This window comes from Peromyscus californicus, unplaced genomic scaffold, assembly GCF_007827085.1.
Source record: "Peromyscus californicus insignis strain IS unplaced genomic scaffold, ASM782708v3 Scaffold_10__1_contigs__length_136768540, whole genome shotgun sequence".
Lineage (NCBI taxonomy): Eukaryota > Metazoa > Chordata > Mammalia > Rodentia > Cricetidae > Peromyscus > Peromyscus californicus.
In genome coordinates, this window is record NW_026294391.1 from 86,168,024 (window position 1) to 86,187,715 (window position 19,692).

Sequence of the window (19,692 nt, forward strand, 5' to 3'; positions counted from 1 at the left end):
CTTCACTGAACAAACCACATGCTTTTCAAGGTGTTTTTCTGGGACTCTCAGTGGTGGTAAGGAGATGAGCCCAGCACTGTGACCAACAACCTGTGGAGTGCCCTGTCTCTTCAGTGTCCTCCACTTTGGTGAAGCTTGAGCTATGACTAGTCCAGAGAAAAGAATTTCAGAACAAGCCAGAGTGAAGCAAAGGTAGTGAGTTTATTAATTCTTTGGACAGAGACTCACCTAGAATAAAGGCAGTTCATGCATGAAGACATGAGTGTGGACTAGAGAAAGACTTGAGATTAGGTGTCATTACATACGTGTATGTGAGGAGAGGAGGGAGGCTGGGAGAGAGGTTCTGTGGCTTTCAAAGTTACATTGTTCAAAGAATATAATTGGGAAGGTTTAAGTTTAAATGAAGCTTAAATTCAGGCTTTAAAATTAAGTAAAAGAATACTTTTAAAATGATCTTATTCCTCTTCAAGAATTTCTTTTACCAAATTAAATTGTAAGGTAGTTATATGATTTAGGCAAGTTAACAGAGTGCTAATGGGGTTCATCTCAAGGCTACAAGCAATCTGGCCCTAAGTAAGCATAGTTTATTAATTAATTTTTTTTTTTGCATTTTTTCCACATGTAAGTCTGGGCACCATATGAGTGCCTAATGCCCAGGGAGGGCACCAGAGTTCATGAGATCTCTGGGTACTGGAGTTACAGACAGTGGTAAATCAATAGGTAGGTGCTGGGAATAGACCCTGGATCCTCTGGAAGATATCCACTGCTCTTAAACAATGAGCAATCACTTCAGGCCCTAGTTCATTTGTTGTTATTAAAAACAAAAAAAACCTTTGATTTGTCTTAAGGAATAGTTGCATTATATCTTCAGGCAATTTCAGCTCTGTGTGTTGGGTTGAGGTTTCCTGACTGTTAGTTTACAGAAATGCAAATTAGGTCACAGGGTGAGGGGCTCTTTCCCCTCTCCTGTCCCCTTAATGTCCTGTCTTTCTGTCTTATCTCAGGACAACCAGACAATCTCATGCACAAATACAAATACAGACAAGTCATATACCATAGGATACAATAATCAATCCAAAATGAACAATTGATCTAAATAGGGCTAGAGAGACATCTCAGAGGTTAAGAGCCTATTTTTCTATTGCAGAGGACCTGAGTTCAGTTTTCAACTCCCACATGGTGGCCCACAATTGCCTATACCTCTAGATCTAGGTGAACTGACAGTCTTTTCTGGTCTCCATAGACATCTGCACTCATATGCCCATACCCCACACACAGACACACAAGCATATATACAGTAAAAATAAAAATAAATCGAAAAGATGATTGATCTAAAATACATTAAAAAACATAAGGCTTGTAGCAGCAATCATTTCAATGTTCAGGATCATGGATTAGAAAGAAAATTCTTAGATATAACAAATCCCCTTTCATTAAATGATGAACTGGATCATTAGGACTTCCATGAACTGAAAAATGTACCCTCTCCCAAGTATATGGCAGAAAAAAATGTTTTCCCGACCTGGGAAAATAAATGTTGGAAATCATGTATTAGATGGCAGACTTCTTGTTTCCAGAATTCAGAAGGCCTCAACAATAGCTATTAAAAAAATAGACAATTCAATAAATAAAAATGATCCAGAAGTGTGAATAGATGTTCCACTAAGAGACACATACAACATCAACATCCTTAAAGCTTAGGGAAGAGAAACAGATAACTCCGACGGGACACTCAACACTCCCACAGAATTAGTCATAACTAAAGACTTGACACACCGAGCCCTGGCAAGGTTGTGGAGGATGAAACTCTCGTACCCACTGCTGGTGACCATGGAAAACAGGACAATAGCTTGGAAAAACATTTCTCAGTTTCTTGACATATTTAATTATGATCTGGCCATCACACTCCCAAGCATTTACCCCAGAGAAAGAAGATATATTTTCTTGAAAAGACTTATTTACATAAATTCACACCAGCTTTATATATGGTAAGGGTCTGAGAATTGCTAAAGACCCCAGACCCAATTAATATGTAGAAGCAAAGAGCTTTTATTCCAGCATGTGAGTGTCTACCATTTGTACAAAATGGCGACCCTGAAAGGAACACCTAGGCCCCTTGTAAGCTCAGCTAGGGGAAATCTAGGAATAATTTGGTCATCTCACACACAATTGGTGAAGCAGGCTATAGCTACCTGAGTACATTTTTAACTGGCTGTGGTTATTGTTGTACCCAGAGTACCCCAAAGATCATCAAGAGACCAAATCCAATGCAAAAGCAAAGGTTCTTTTTACTTCGAGTTAACTCGGGACTCTCCATCCATCTGACACAGCAGCAGAGCAGGAGAGACCCTGAGTAGCAATGGGGCAGGGTTTTTAAAGCAAGAGGAGCTTGGGGTCAACATACTACAAAGGAACAGACTCGGGATTGGGTTATGTGAGTGGTAATCATGTTAGTAACTTTTAATTGGCTAGGGTTAGTTGGGAGTTACAGTTATCCATTTTGGGGCAGGCCTATATAAGTGCCCAGACTTTGTCCTTGAGCTGCCATGGAGGCTGGCTGGCCTAGCATGTACTGACTATGGGGGCTGACTCAGTGGCCCAGGCATGGTGGGTCCTGTTTTCCTGCCCTCTGCAGGGGCATTGTGATTAATTTTCTTTTGTTCATGGCCCTCCCAGAAACTGCTTGCTCAGTCTCAGGAAACTGAAATTGAGGCCTGATCTCTGAGAGAAGACTGAGTAGCCTGTCATGGCATCTGCTTGTTTATTTCAGTTATAATTTTACCATTTGGGGGCATTCTTGGGCAAAGCAGGGTATGTTTTAAGAAGATTACAGGAATTGTCCTTTTTGGTCAGAGCTTTGAGGTACTGTAGGGCTGGCCCAGGCCTAGTACCTGCTATCTCCCTCGTCTCTGTGTTTATGCTGTCTCCCTCATTGTCCTTTTAGGAAACTGAAACTCAGGCCCAGTTGTAAAATGGGAAAGTTCAGACATTTCAATACAAGAGATAGAAATGGAAAACAACCCAAACAATAGCCAACAGGGAAAGAGATTCAACTTCCAAAACCAACATAGCAGCTCCCAACTGTCTGTAATTCCAGTTCCAAGGGATCCAACACCCTCTTCTGGCCTCCATGGGCACCAGGCATGCATGTGCTGTTCAGACTAACATGCAGGCAAACATTTACACATAAAATAAAAATTAAACTTTAAAACTTGTAGTGAAGCTACACATTGCTATACCATTTAGTATTAAGAATGAACAATTATCCTATGTAACAAAACAGATAAATTTAAATATATGTGCAAGATGAATGAAAGAGTCCAGATGTCTCTAACCTCTGATTCCATTCAAATACTTTCCAGCAGATATAAAGTGGTCTATAGTGACAGGTTGCTGTCTTTGCCTGCAGACAGTGTAGGGCAGTGTGTTGGACTGAGAACCTGAGTAACATAGACATGAAACCTTATGGATTGGTAAATAATAATGAAACTTGGGCCTATCTCAGTACAAGAAGATGTCTATTCCCATTATGGGGCAAAATAGAAGAATACCAGTTGTGTTTAAAATTTGGTGTATTGAACTTCAGAGATGGCCCAGGGGTTAAGAGGACTTGCTGCTCCCACAGAAGACCTGGGCTGTATTCCCAGCACCCACTTGGTGGCCCACAGTGAACTGTATATCTATTTCCAGGGGATGCAGCACCCCTTTCTGGCCTTCACCAGGCCCCCACTCAGTATATGTACATGCAGGTAGTCATATATGTAGGGTAAAAGGGCCAGCCAAAGTAACACACCCTGAACCTGAAACCAGAGCCAGAGAAACACACCCTGACCCTGAGACCAGAGTCAATTCACTGGCCCTGAAACCAGAGCCGAAAGGTTAAAAAGAGCTAGTGAAAGAAACACACCCTGGCTCTGAAATCAGGGCCAAAGAAACACACTCTGCCCCTGACCAACTCAGGACAAAACCCAACCAATCCCTGAGCATGAAACCAACTAAACACTGAGCACAAAATCCAGCCAATCTGTGAGCTTCTTCAAGCTCAGGCCTTGAAATCCAATCAATTTCCACCCTGAAAGTCTTCACAATGGAAAAACTCTGCCCCTAAGAAGCCTTATTTAAGCCCTGTACCTGTTCAGTTGGGAGCTGCCTTTTTTCCACCCTGGCAGAGGCAACCACTCTCCTGGATTCTTCCCTCCCAATAAATCTCTTGAATGAAGTTTGAATGAGACCTTCTTTTGCTGGAGCAGAACAGAGAAGCAACAACTTTAGCCTGAGCTATAGAGGAGCACAACTGTAATGCTTTTGCTGAGGAAACCTTCCAGTAATGGAGCAGAATTGTTACACTCTGGGGATCTGATCAAAGCTCTAACTACTTCGCTGGGGAATCCTCCTCTGCTGGAGCACAGTGGTTACACTGAGGAAAACTTTTCCCTGTAGCACGGCTGTAAGCTGCTATGCTCATGGTGACTTTGTGGTATTCCTTGGCTTCCCACTGACCGGGTCCTTTTCCATCTGAGCTATAATGCTTATAATATATACACATATTTTTAATGGTAATCATTGGTTGATGAGAAGACATCCCTAGCCTTCCTGATGCCATTCCCTCAGGCAGGTGCCAGCCACCCACAGGCCAGCGTGGGTCCTCAAAGCCTGGCCTGGTGGAAGACATCCATAGACCCGCCTGGTGCTGTAATGGTGCCATTATGATGAGAAAATGTGTGGTGGAGAAATGGGAGAGAAAGTAGCTGAATGAATCAAGTGCTGTAGGAAGAAATGAATTGGTGAGGGACAGGCTGAGGTGGGTGGTCTTCTTGCCACTCCAGAACATCAGGACCCAGGCTGCTGCCCAGGGCCATGTCTGGGTCTGTGGTCCTATCCCAGCTAGGGTCTCTGTTAACATCCATGGTCCATGTTGCCACCAAAGGCCACACAGATGCTTGGAGTCCGGGCTGCAACCTGCAGCCTTGGTGTCTGAGGGCTGTGATGCCACTGGAGTGACACTGATCTTAGTGGCCTGTGCTGCCACCCAGGGCCATGGTGTGATCCTGAGATGCTGCCAAGGGCCATTTCTAAGTCTGTGGCCCTATAGCACCCAGGGTCTTTGATGTCCATGGCCCCTGTTACCATCGAAGGCCATGTGGATGCCCGAGGTCTGGGTCACCATCTGGGGCCATGTTGGTGTCCAAGGTCCATGCTGCAGCTGGGGACGTGTGGATCTGAGTGTCCTGGGCTTCGACCTTGAACATTGGTGACATCTAGAACTGACTGCTGCCAAGGACCACTCATGTCTGGGTCCATGGTCCTACCACAGTCGGGGTCTGTGTTGAAGTCGGAGGCATGTGTTGCCACCAAAGGTCACACAGGAACCTGAGGTCTGGACCTCAACCTGTGGCCATTGGTGTCTGAGGGCCTTGCCTCTGCCAGAGCCATGCTGATCTGAGTGGTCCCTGCTGCCACCTGGAGCCATGGTGTCATCCGGGCTCCAGGTGCTGCCAAGGGCCATGTCTGGGTCCATAGTCCTCCTGCAACAGGGGTCTGTGTTGATGTCTGTGGCCTGTGTTACCACAGGGGCTATAAGAACCATGCATGATGAAATCTGAGGGCCAGGCTGAGCTGGCCCTGCCCTGCTCTGGACACTATAGCAAGGGAATTGGCCCTGACCTTCATGGGAGAGCTGGTTCCACCCCTCATCATGGGCATGGGAAAAGTGGCCCTGATGGCATGGGCATAGGAGAGCTGGCTCTGCCCCTAGCCTGAAGGGGTGGCCCTAGTGTCCAGTCTGACAAACTCAGCTACCACCCAGGCCCACATTCAGGGCCTTGGGTTGGCCATCCTAATATCTGCCCCATCTATGACCTGCTGGAATGATGGAAGGGACTAGTCCTGTGGAACCATAGCTGCAGGACCTCCATTACTCGGGTGGCCGAGAAGTGTTTTGGTGAGGGTCCCCTGATGATGATGTATCAGGAACCAGAGGCCATGAACTAGACCAATGACTTTGCAATGAACGTTTGCAAGTAAAGATGATTGGACAAAAGGGTATACTGTGTGCCTCACCACATATGTTGATCATATTAAAATGTAAATGGGGGCACTAGTATGATGGTGCCTGGCACTGCATCTGATGACCTGAGTTGCATCCCCAGGACCCACATTGTGGGAGCAGAGAAATGACTCCTGCAAGTTGTTCTCTGACCTCTACATGTGCACACTGGATCACGTATTCCCCTGCCAGACACACAAAATAAGCAAGCAGATAAATAAATGTAAAACATGTAAATGGATATAACTTATCAAGAAAAAAATGTTCTTATTGCCTGTTGAAATAGAATCCAAAACCATTGCTTTTCAAGACATATACCTGAAACAAAAGGCATTCGAATGTTAGCTTGAACACTTAAAAATAAGTAAACAATACCATCCAGGTACAAATTATTAGAAGTCAGGGGTTATAATCTTAATGTTTAAGAGAGAACTACAATCAAAATGCAATGAAAGTATTTTGAAACACACCATGTTAGGTCTAAAATTCATTAGGAAAATGTTAGCCTTCATACCTATATTCCAGGCACACAGCAAAATATTGATTGATGCAAAACTACAAGGAGGTATAGGAAAACTGATTACCAATTGCAGATGAATGTAACATACTTTTCTCAATGCAACAGCAATCATGTGAAAATAATGGATCCATCAATGGGAAGACCTGTATAACCTAACCTGATGGGCAGATCCCATAGAAGGACATATGGAACTCTTAAGTCTGATACAATCTTACTCTGTGATGGAAACTTTATTTGATGCTTAATGCAGTTTGCCTGTTTCCTTATCAGCATTTAGAGGTTGTTGTCAGTCTATTGGAAAAAATGAGAGAAATGTCCCAGAGACATGTGAATGGGCCATCATCACAGGAATCACACGGAAAGAGCATAATTTAGTAGCTTTCAGCGTCCCGTGTGCGGTTAGAGATGAATCTGTTGAAGATGTGGTTTTACCTCTTGACCTCTCAGTAAACACCTTAATGAATACCAGGGAGCTAGGATAGTGAGAGTGAGATGTTGTGAATTCGTGAACAGGAATTCCCAGACAGAATCTGGTCTGCAAAGACTGGTGAATGACTGATAGAACTTCAGTGATGTGGAGGAGACCATGGAATGTTGTAGGCCCAGAGCCTAATTACATTTAATTTTGTGCTCTCTTTAGCCCATGAGTAGCCATTCCTCTGCCCCTTTGTGTTGGACTGGCCTAGCATCTTGTCACTAACAGATGAAGTTGCTCCTGACATTTAAAAAATCAGAATATAAACCAGGTGGTGGTGGCCCACGCCTTTAATCCCAGCACTCGGGAGGCAGAGGCAGGTGGATCTCTGTGAGTTTGAGGCCAGCCTGGGCTACAGAGTGAGTTCCAGGAAAGGTTCCAAAGCTACACAGAGAAACCCTGTCTCAAAATATAAAAAAAAATCAGAATATATCACTTTAATAAACCTTAATTTTCTGCCAGTCAAAGGACTGTCATCACAAGGCAGCTAATGCCTGTAGCTGAGGGTTCTCAATTCTCTACTAGAATAGTCTACTTAATAGTTCCACCAACGTATTTAAGAAGTGTCTTGAGTTCTCGTGGCTCACTTTTATTTTTTTTAGTTTTATTTTACATGTCTTACCTGCATATATGTCTGTGATAACATGTGCATGCAGTTCCCACAAAGGCCAGAAGAAGGTGTCAGATCCCTGGAGTTACTGATGTTCATAAATCTCCATGTAGGTGCTGGGAATCTAATGTAAGAGCAGCCAGAGCTCTTGATCATTGACCCATCTCTCTAGTCCCCATAGCACATTTTTTAAACTGGGATGCTTGTTTTCTTGGTGTTTAGAATTTTGTTGTTGTTTGTTTGTTTGTTTTCACTTCTTTGTATATAGCAGACACTAATTCTCTGTCAGATGTACTGCTGGCAAAGCCATTCTGTTGGCTACCTCCTCATTTGATTAACCACGTCCTTGAAGTACAAATGCTTTTCAATTTCATGAATTGTTGATTGCCAGTCTCATTCCTGGGTAAGCAGTAGCCTATCCTGGGTAAGCAGAAATCTCTATCCTGACATATTCTCTCTCCTCCAGAAGTTTCAGGTCTAACATTGAGATCTTTGACTTATTTTGAGTTTTGTGAGCAAAATGAAAGAAAGGGATTAGGTTTCTTTCTACTACATATAGATACACAGTTTTCCAAACATCATTCATTAAAGATGCTGCCTTTTCTCTCTCTCTCTCTCTCTCTCTCTCTCTCTCTATATATATATATATATATATATATATATATATACATACATATAGTAACTTTGTAAAAAAAAAACAATGTCTGTAGGTGCATGGACTTATATTCTATATTTATATTCTGGATCCTCAGTTCTAGTCCATTCATCAATGTCTCTGGTTTTGTTCCAGTACCATCCTGTTTTTACTTCTTTGGCTCTATAGTATAACTTGAAATCAGGTCTGGTGATAGCTCCAGCAATATTTTATTGTTCACAGTTGTTTGGGTTATTTGGTGTCTTTTGGCTTCCATATGAATTTTTAGGGTTTTTTATATTTATTTCTTTTATTTTATATGTGTGAGTGTTTTGCCTGAATGTGTGCATGTGTAACATATGATGTCCACACAGATCAGAAGAGGGCATCTGATTCCCCTGGAAGTGGAGTTACTGGTGGATGTGAGTCACTGTGTGTGTGCTGGGAACCAAACCCAGGCTCTCAACAGCAGCAAGTGCTCTTAACCACGGAATAATCTCATCAGTTCCTTCTTTATTAATTTTAAGACCTTTTTTTTCAATTTCTGTGAAGAATTGCATTGAAGTACTAATGAGGATTTCATTGAATTTGTTTTTGGCAGGATGACCATTTTTACAGTATCAATCATACCAGTCCGCACACATGGGAGGTCTCCACACCTGGAGTACTTCTTCAGTTTCTTACCTCAGTGCTTTCAGGTTTTCAATGTATAGATCTTTCACTGCCTTGGTTAGGTTTATTCCAAGGTATTTTTGTTTGAGACTATTGTGAATAAGATTGTTTTTCTGATTTCTTTCTCAGTCTGTTTTTGTTTGGTATATAGGAAGGCTACTGATTTTGGTAACTTGCCACTCTGCTGAAAGAATTTATCACCTCTAGGAATTTTCTGGTCGAGTCTACAGGATCTGTCATGTACAGAATCTTGCCATTTGTAAACAGGGATAGTAGACTTTCTTTCCTGTTTGTATTCCTTTTATTTCCCTCTCCTGTCTTATTGCTAGGACTTCAAGTACTATACTGAATAAGAGTAGTGAAAGTGGACACTCCTGTCTTCTACTTGATCTCAGTGGGAATGCTTTTTTTTCCTCTATTTGACATAATATTGACTGTCTCAGTTAGGCTCTCCATTGCTGTGATAAAACACCATGATCAAAAACAAGTTGGGGAGGAAAGAGTTTATTTTAGCTTATAGTTCCACATCACTGAGGGAAGAAAGGGCAGGAACTAAAACAGGACAGGAACCTGGAGACGGGAGCTGATGCAGAGGCCATGTGGGTGCTGTTTCCTGGCTTGCTCCTCATGGCTTGCTCATCTTGCTTTGATATAGAATCCAGAACCACTTACTCAGTGGTGATACCACCTACAATGAGCCGAGTCCTCCCACATCAATCACTAACTAAGAAAATGCCCTAAAGACTTACCTACAGGCCAGTCTGGTTGGGGCGTTTTCTCAGTTGAAGTTCTCTCTTTCCAAATGACTTCAGCTTGTGTCAAGTTGACAGAAAACTAGCCAGCATGGTGGCTTTTGGTTTGTCATATACAATACTTATTATGCTGGGATATGCTGCATCTATCCCTGGTCTCTCAGAGGATTTCTTCCACAGGCTCTGGTTTCAGATCTATGGTGGGTTTCTTTCACTGGCTCTGGTTTCAGGGTCAGAGTGGGTTTCTTTCACTGGCCCTTTTACCCTAAAACCACCACTTCCAATCACTGTGAATTTGAAAAATCTAGGATCTCAAATAAGTAATATCATATAAATATAGTATTTGCCCTTTGGTGTCTGGCTGGCTTATTACATTTAGAGTAGTATTGTTAAGGAGCATGTATATTATAGGATTGTCAGAATTTTTTACTTTCTAAGACTATGTAATATTCTGTTGTATCTACATATTGCTTTTTGTTTACTCATTCACTTTACATTTACTGGTATACACTTGATTTGTTTCCAGTTCTGGGCTATGGTTAATAATGCTTCTGTGAACATTGATCTATAATAACTATTCAAGTCCCAGCTTTCAATTGTTGAGGGTTTTGCCCAGAAATAGAATGGGTGGATCACACAATACTTGCATGTTAAGTTTATATATAAATATATGAAAGACAGTACCTGAATGAGTTTATGTGTGCCAGGTGCATATAGGTGCCCACAGAGGTCAGAGGGTGCCAGATCCCTTGGAACTTGTGTTACAGGTGGTTGTGAGCCACCATGTGAGTGCTGGGAACTCAACCCAGGTCCTCCGTAAGAGCAATAAGTGCTGTTAATCTCTGAGGCATCTCTCCAGCCCCTGCATGTTAAATATTTAAGAAAAGAATTGCTCTGTTGTCTGCATGGTGGTTACATCATGTTATATCCCTACTATCAATGGACAAAGATTCCAATTTCTCCACATTAGGCCAAACTTGCAATTAGGTGTTTGTATTCTATTTATAATTGAAATTCTAATAAGTGGGAAATCATGTATCATTGTAATTTTGATTTACATGACCACAATGACTATAGATCTGGTGCATCTTATTGTGTATTGGAAAGAACCCAGGACCTTGCATATGTTAAGCACATGTCCTAGCATGGAACAACAATCACAGCCAGCATTTTTTTTAATCTTGAGAGTTTATTTTTTTTAAAGATTACCTTAGGTCATGTCACATGAATATGAAGAGTTTTCTTTTCCAATTCAAATGCTTTTGATTTTGCTTGCCCAAATGAAGTGGTTATAACTTCCAGCAAAATTCTGAATGCAAATGTCTTCTTTCTAATCTCAAAGAAAAACCTTTCAGGCTTTCCCCAACTGTGTATACTAGCCATGAATTTTTCACACTGGGTTTTGTAAAGGTTCTATTTGCTGACCCTAATAGTAGGAAATAAACCCAAAACAACCTCTTCCACCAGAATTCCTAAGTGGTGTGTGTAGTTTATGGCAGCTTACCTCCTAAAGTTTATAAACAATCTCATAGTTGCCAGTCTATTAACAATTAACTTCTATTACATTTTCTGAAGTCACATAAGTTGGGTACCAAGCCAGTTTTCCACACTGGGCTCCCCTCTGTGAACCTTAATTAGCTAGTTGTGGCCACCCATACCTGATTAAATAAGCAATTTCCCAAATATGTTATTTTAGGCAAACACAAATTGTCAATCACACACAAATAAAATAAGGACAAGCTGTTACTAGAACATATACAGGTTATCATATGAGCATGAAAAATGAAAATACTCAATTTAAATTTCAACAACAATTTTATGCTCAATAAAGAGTGGGGAAGCAACAGGAAAATATTTTCTTTTCAAATTTTCATTTTACAGGGACTAGGGAGATGGCTCAGTGAGTAACAGTGCTTACTGTATGAGCATGAGAACCTGACTATGAATCCCTAGCAACCACATAAAACAAGTCAGGCATGGCTGCACATGCTTATCATCCCAGCATTGTGGGGCAGAGACATTCGAATGCTTGGAACTTATTGACCAGCCAGTTTAGCTGAAGAATCAAGCTTATGAGTCAGAGATTAGACCTTACCTTAAAGGAATAATGAAGAGAGAAACAGGAGATAACAACCAATGCCTTCATTGACCTCCACACACAGGCATGTGTTACCTCTGTATACCTGGGTTATATATGTACCACATATATACTATATACTTCTCTCCCAAAATTTCCATTTTACAGTATCATATTTCCTAAATTGCTATAAGTTTGAGATAGTATAACTAAGACATGACTGGTATATACAAATAGTGTGACTACTGTGGTAAATAAGCCTGGAGTAGGGACTTGTGGCTGGTACTGGACAGGCTTTGGGAAAAACCAAGCCACTAGTTTCAACATGTCCTCAAAACAAATGAAAATAAGACCTGGAGAAATCCACATCAATGGCTTAGAGTCAATCGAGCACACACACACACACACACACACACACACACACACACACACACACACACACACACGAGATAGAAGTAGACTCAGTAAGACCCTGTTGGCTAGTTTAACGTCAACTTGACACAAAGTAGTCATTTTGGAAGAGGAAACCTCAATAGAGAAAAACTCTCCACCTGATTGGCCGTAAGTAGTGACTGATAGGGGAGATCCCAGCTCACTGTGAGCAGTGCCACCTCTGGGCTGGTGCTCCCGGGTACTCTAAGAAATCAAGCTGAGCAAGACACGAGGAGCTAGCCGGTAAGCAGCACCCCTCCATGGCTTCTACTTTAGTTCCTGCCTCCAGGTTCCTGTCCTGCTCAAAGTCTTGCCCTGACTTCCCTTGGTGGTGGACTGTTACCTGGATGTTTAAGAAGAGATAAATTATTTTCTCTTCAGCTTGTTTTTGGTTATAGTATTTTATCACAGAAATAAAAACATGAAGATAAACACTGACTCTCACCAGGCAGTGGTGGTGCATGCCTTTAATCCCACAGTTGAGAGGCAAAGGCAAGCAGATCTCCACGAGTTTGAGGACAGCCTGGTCTACAGAGCTAGTTCCAGGACAGACAGGGCTACACAAAGAAACCCTGTCTCAAAAAACCAAAAAAAAAAAAAAAAGACTGACTCTTTTTAGAATTACCCATAGTCAATATTTCTACTGCGTATTGACTATTATAACAAGGACTGATAATGCTAAATTAGCAGACCATATTGAACCCCTTTATATAATGAGAAAATGCAGCATTATTCACTTTGAACTTATATTTTAAAAACTAATATACAGCACACGTAGTCATTTGGGGGAACAGCTGCTCTCTAACACATAAACAACTTTATCCACACCTAGACAGGCCCTAGAGGCAAGCCCTGAACCAATGCTCATCCACATGTTGGGAGAACGCCTATTGGTTCTCCCAGACTATGAGGCCACAGTGCTCTTCCCTGCAGACCACGCCCCCTTCCTGTTTCCTGGGTCCTAATGACATTTGTGCTTTTGGCTCACTCCTTTGGGCCACAACTGTGGGCTAGAAAACTGTTTTGCTGCACGATAGCCTTGATTCATGATGCACAAACTGACCTCTTGTTCTTCCCAAGTAGAAGAGCAAAGGGAACTCTTGCATTTGCCTACTTAACCCTTTAATGCCCTGGTAAGTCTAAAAATGTCAGGATGGGAGACTCTCTGCTTCTTTCTTGACATATTCTATCTCCCCACCACTGTGCTGACATCCATTTCCACAGGGCTATCAGGCTTCCTTCCTCGGAGACACACATTCTAGACGTTGGCCAATCATGCAAACATCAGCCAAGTGTGAGAGTAAAGCAAGAATTGCTTGTAAGGGAGAGGAGTTTAAAATGGCTGTGGTTAATTTAGCAATGGTAATTTTCTAATGCAAAATTAGAGAGGCATCTGTAATCAAAATAGTGTGATGAGATTTGCTTGTTTTTATGGCAACAAGTGTAACAAAGTCAGTTCCTAAAATTATAGAATAAACATGTATATTGCTAATTTTCATGCCTTCACTTATAAGAGCGAATGTTACATCTGATTCACAAAAACTGATGGTTCTAATACTTGTAAAGAAAATATCTTGCGATAAAACATGTAATTATTCCTCAGGACATAATGTATCACCAGTGTATAAAGCAGTAATCATATACACTAAAAGAACATCAAATAAAGAGACTCAGTATGTCTGGGGTAGGCTCCAAACACCTGCATTTCACCAAAACTGTACCGGAAACTTTTTAACCAACATAGGTCCACAGGTTTAACAGGCTGCTACTGTGTAATTGTCAGTTTTCACCATGTACCGTGTTTCTGAATTTCATCTATACCCTATCTACCCCACTTCTCTCATTACTACCGGTATATTGTTTGGCACTGTGTGCCTGTACAATGAAGATTAGTGCTGTTTTAAAATGTGATCCAGGGCCAATGAGTGGGTAAAGCACTTTTGACAATCCTGATGATCTAATTCAATCCTTGGGACCCACATGATGGAAAGAGAGAACTGATTCCATCATGCTCTCAATGCTGTCCTCTGACCTCCATACACATGCTAAGGCAGATACATACACACACACACACACACACACACACACACACACACACACACACACATACACGAGAGAGAGAGAGAGAGAGAGAGAGAGAGAGAGAGAGAGAGAGAGAGAGAGAGAGAGAGGAGAGGAGAGAGAATACATGCATATATATACTATATACATATGTATATCTTACATGAATGGATATTTGAAAACTACTGTCTAGACGCCTTGCTTGCATAAATCTCCTTGTGGCTATCTGTTAGATGTTCTGCATATATGAACTTGTGGGTGCATTTGAAATGTCAATAGATCGATGCAATCTGCAAAGTCAGTCTACCTTGTCACAGTCTAATCAGTTGTGTGCAGCTCATTTAAAGAGGGCACCAGGTGTCTGATCTACAAACAGGTCTTTGTGTCAAGCTCATGAAAATTATGACAGAAGCGTTTTCTCTTATTAGAATGCCTTTCTACTATAATTAACATTTTATTACTGTGGTGGTTTGAATGAGAAGGGCCCCCATAGGCTCATATATTTGAATACCTGGTCTCCAGTTGGTGGGACTATTTGGGAAGGATTAGGCAGTATGGCCTGGGTGGAGGAGGTGTGAAACTTGGGGGTGGGTTTTGAAGTTTCAGAAGCCTCATGCCATTCCCACTGCTTGCCTTTGGCCTCTTGCTTGCAGACCAGAAGGTAAACTCTCAGCTGTTCCTTTGCTTCACTATCATGGACTCAAACCCTCTCAAACTATAAGCCAAATTAATTGCTTTCTTTTCTAAGTTGCCTTGGTCATTGTGCTTTATCACAGCAATAGGAAGGGAACAAATATAAGCATCTTGCTTTTTTTTCTTTTCTTGTAAGCTTTATTTTATCACTCTTATCCACCACACATCAGGAAGCTATCAACGACAGTGCATCGCATGGTGAGTCAGTTTACAACAAAACTGAACAAGGCAGTTGTGTTTACAGAAGTTTTCAGCAGAAGTCCGCAATGCAGCTCGCTGAAACACAGTGCTCACACTTTATAGGGAGGTGGAGATAAAGTCCTCTGGTATCAGCAAGAAAACAGACGTCTGAAAGAGTGGTATGGAAATCAGAAATTTAGGGATTTGAAAAAAGAACATCTTGGTATTAAAACACATCTATCTACATTTACAGTCCCACTTAGTTCAAACAAGCAACAACAACCAAAGCCCAACCATTCACAAGCAGTAAAACACCACCAAACCCAGACTCATAGCATCAAGAAATGCCAAGACCAACAGGCTACTGAAACAGCAGGGAGAAATGTCACAGACCACGCACTGCGCACTGCAATGTTCCTGTCGCTCAAGCATCTTGCTTTTGCAGTCTGTAAATGCACTCCTAATAAAAAATATAATATAAAATCTACAATGTATACAGGCAGCATGTCTCTGTTTTTGTATTTCTCTTACTATTTCACAGGAATTCTAGTTTAGCCTCAAGATCACCACTGCACTGCGGTCTTTACACACCACTGACGGGAATGTTAACTGGTGTATTTCTTTTATGAACAACAGTATGGAAGTTATCCAAAGAAATCAAAATAGAAGTACCATATGACATAGCTATACCACTTTTGGGTGTATACACAATGGACTCGAACTCAATATACCACAGAGCTATTTGCTAGTCTATGTTTATTGCTGCACTGTTCACAATAGTTAAGTGGAACCAGCACAGAGGTCCACAAACATGAATGGATAAAGAAAATGTGGTAAAGGGCTTAGTGGGTAAAGGCACATGACACCAAGCCCGACAAGGTGAGATCAGTCTTCAGGAAGCTGATGGTGAAAGGAGAGAATGAAGTCCCTGCAGTCCTCTGACGTGCACACACTCTCTGTGTAGAGCACGAGTACATATGCACAGGTATATACAAAATAAAGGCGAAAGCCTTGGCAGGAAGTGGGTGCAACTGGAAATTATCTTAAGTAAAGTAAGGTAAAACTCAGAAAAACAGATACTCGCCATTTACTCACGTATACAGGGTCTAAATTAAAAAAAAAGTGTGTGTGTATGTGTGTGTGTGTGTGTGTGTGTGTGTGTGTGTGTGTGGAAAGCGGGAAGAGGACCGTGGGAGGGGGAATGAAGGAAAAAGGGTTTTAGTGGGATACATGTGACCTGAATGAAAGTCAAAGAGAAGGCTATCTGGGAATGAAGAACAAAGTGAATGACACATGAGGATTAAAAGGCCATAATAAATCCACACTTTCCATAACTTAAAACTCATTTAAAAAATAAAAATAGTAAGACATTGTCTTGTGCTTTAGAGATCATTTTGGACAGTTCAAAGAGGGGAAAGAAAGATACTCATACACATTATAGGACACATTCAAGGCCATTTCTGTGGCGAAGAATGCTACAGTGAGGGTGGACAGTGTGTTCAATGTCACTGTTAGACCCGAGCAAGGTGTTCTGCGGTTCTACTGCATGGGGGTGCAGTATAGTTTTTAAAGCCACAGCGTAGCTGGGTGGTGGTGGCGCATGCCTTTAATCCCAGCACCCGGGAGGCAGAGGCAGGCAGATCTCTGTGAGTTCAAGGCCAGCCTGGGCTACAGAGTGAGTTCTCAGAAAGGTTCCAAAAGCTACACAGAGAAACTCTGTCTCAAAAAAAAAAAGAATTAAAACCACAGTGTATATTTCAAAATAGGTAGGAGAGGAGTTTTCATGTTTCCACTACACAGAAATGATGCACATGTGATGTGTCTGATATGCCAGCCATTGCGTACTACATGCATGAACCGACATAGCACATGGTACCTCATGTTTATACTCATGTTTATGTACTTATGTGTCAAGTCGAAAATAAACTAGAACTTAAAAAGTGAATGGGATAGAATGAGCTGCATAATGAAGGGCATGGTTTTGCCTTTCTTGTAGCCTCTCTGGGTGCAGTAGATTTATTCTGATATATTCACTCCATCACAATTATGATTATGATCTATATTCTGATACCTTCAATGTTGAGAGCTGTGAGTGTTCCTTTTATTGCTGTTCTGTCTGTTTTTATTTATCTTGACATATTGTCTTTTATGGATGAATTATTGGATGCTTTCCTATTGTTTTTGTTATTGATTTCTAATTGTATATATTATTACCAAATAACCCAATTTTTTTTTCTTCAGCTTCTTCAACTTTTTGTATTTGTGTATGTGTGTGACTCAGGATATTTTTTTAAATGAATGATTCACACACATTTTAAGAGAGCGTACATTCTGCTGTTTTAAAGTAGACTATAATGTACACACCCAACAGATCCACTTGGTCAATGGCGTTCAGCTCATCTGGAAATTTGTTGCTTTTGGTTCTCCCAATCCCCTGTATTACTGAACAGGGAATGATGAAGACTCCAATTACAACTATGGATTTGTGTGGTGATATTTTGTTTGTACTCTAATAAACAAAGCTTGCCTGGAGATCAGAGTGCAGAGCTAGCCACTAGTTAACCATAGAGGCCAGGCAGTGGTGGCACACACCTTTAATCCCAGCACTTGGGATCTCGTGCCTTTGATCCCAGTACTTGGGAGAAGAAAACAGGAAGTGATATGGCTGTGCAGAGAGAGGAATGTAAGGTGAGCAGAGACAGGAGCTTGGGTCCCCTTTTCAGGCTGAGGAGTTGCCTAGGTAAGAAGTGGCTGTGGCTTGCCCTTTTGTCTCTCTGATCTTTCGGCATTTACCCCGATATCTGGCTCCAGGTTTTTATTAAGACCAATTAGAATTTGTGCTACAGATTTGTCTGTTCCCCTGTCAGTCCTCTCAGCTTTTGCTCCACAGATTTTGATGCTCCGTTGCTTTATAAGCATCTATTTTTAGAAGCTTTATATCTTCTTGTTTAACGAACTCAAAGTTTCTTCTCCTGAGTTGTCAGACTTAACAAATCTGAATACACGTAGGTCATTCAGTTTCACTTGCATTTCGGATTAAAAAAATTATATTGGGCATTCGTATAACTATTTGTTGTGAGCTGAACTGGATTAATTTAGTCTGGCAACTCTGCACCTGGAATATTCTGTGGAGTAGAGCCAACGTGCTCTGAACAATGTCCAGGGTGAGCTTCAGTAGCTGCAGCCCCCGTGGTCACCATGTGAGGGAGGTTTCCTGATGTCCCAGGGGAGTGGAACCTCCGGGTGACTTCAACCATGGGCGACACACAATGCAGGGGACACAAAACACCCAGGTGGGCCCTTTGCCACTAATGGGCATCTTAGAATTCCATTCAACATGTGTGTTTCCTATTGAGTTCAAGAGACTGAGAGACATACCCTTAGACAAGAGCGTCCCAGAGTTTCTGCTTTGAGTCTGGTGCCTGCCGATGGAGAGCTATCACTCCAGTATCCAGTCCAGCCCAAGATGCATAAAGATTCCATGTCACCCTTCTGGTGCTCAAAGGAAGTGCATTTCTCTCAGGTAAAACGGGAAAAGGAGGAACAGGAAAATAAGGTAACAAGAAAACTCAACAACCACATAAAGTGGAGTCAATAGTGACTAGTTGAATGGAAATGTGATCTCCTTTGTCCCTTCCCCTAAACAAATGAAGACACTCAGTCCACCACATGGACTTACAGGAAAAAGACAAATGTGCCAGAATTTTCCATCCTTCTCTTTTCTCACTTCATCAGTTACTGTACACTGTAGACATTTGATGAATACGACCTAAAGCAAGTGGAAAGGACCAGTGTTACCCATGAGGGCACATTAGCATCACATGCTCCCAGAGGTGATGTGATGAGAAGGGCCCTTCAGCTCTGTGGTATTCTTTCCACACACCCTGAAGAATGGTCTAATTTCAAGAAAGACAGCTAATGAAACCTGTGCTCTTCATGGGTATCAGGGCTACTAAAGCCTTGTAGTAATTCCTCAAATGGATAAGCACAGAGTGACCACGTACCCAGCAATTCCACTTCTAAGTACATACATACTAAGAAAAAGCAAGACCTTAGTCTACATAAACACTTGTACACAAAAGTGTACAGCAACATTACTCATAACATCTCCAATGTGGAAATCACCTAAAGACCACCAAGTGATTATCAGATAAATAAAATGTAAAATAACCAAACAATAGACTATCATTCCACCTTTAAAAAACAAAGAAATAAATCTTCCTACATTCTAGAATATGGATGAACCTTGAAAACATCACAAAATGAAAGGAAGCCTGATGCAAAACAAATATAGCATGAATCCATTTATATCAACTGCCCCAGAAGAGAAAAGGAGAATCCAGAAAGACAGAGCACATCTGTGGCTGGACAGGACAGTACTCCCTTATAATCTCAGCTTTCAGGAAGCAGGCTGAAGCAAGAGGATTGCAAGTTTAAGGTCAGCCCTGACTACAGAGTGAATTCAAAGTCAGACTAGGCTACATAAGCAGAACCTGTCTCACATTTCTATTCCAGATTCAACTGGGGTAGGAGGGTCTAA

The 19,692-nt window shown here is 41.6% G+C and overlaps 2 long non-coding RNA genes across 4 annotated transcripts in view; one reads left to right on the forward strand and one right to left on the reverse strand.

Annotated features, from left to right (window-relative positions):
* LOC128109083 (uncharacterized) overlaps positions 1-19,692 on the forward strand; it is a 124,238-nt gene that overhangs the window by 71,603 nt on the left and 32,943 nt on the right. The window lies entirely within an intron of this gene.
* LOC128109109 (uncharacterized) overlaps positions 8,372-19,692 on the reverse strand; it is a 28,109-nt gene continuing 16,788 nt past the window's right edge. For all 3 annotated transcript variants that reach the window (XR_008217668.1, XR_008217674.1, XR_008217675.1), the window contains one exon: positions 8,372-15,320. This is a non-coding gene — a long non-coding RNA (uncharacterized LOC128109109). The remainder of the gene's footprint in view (positions 15,321-19,692) is intronic.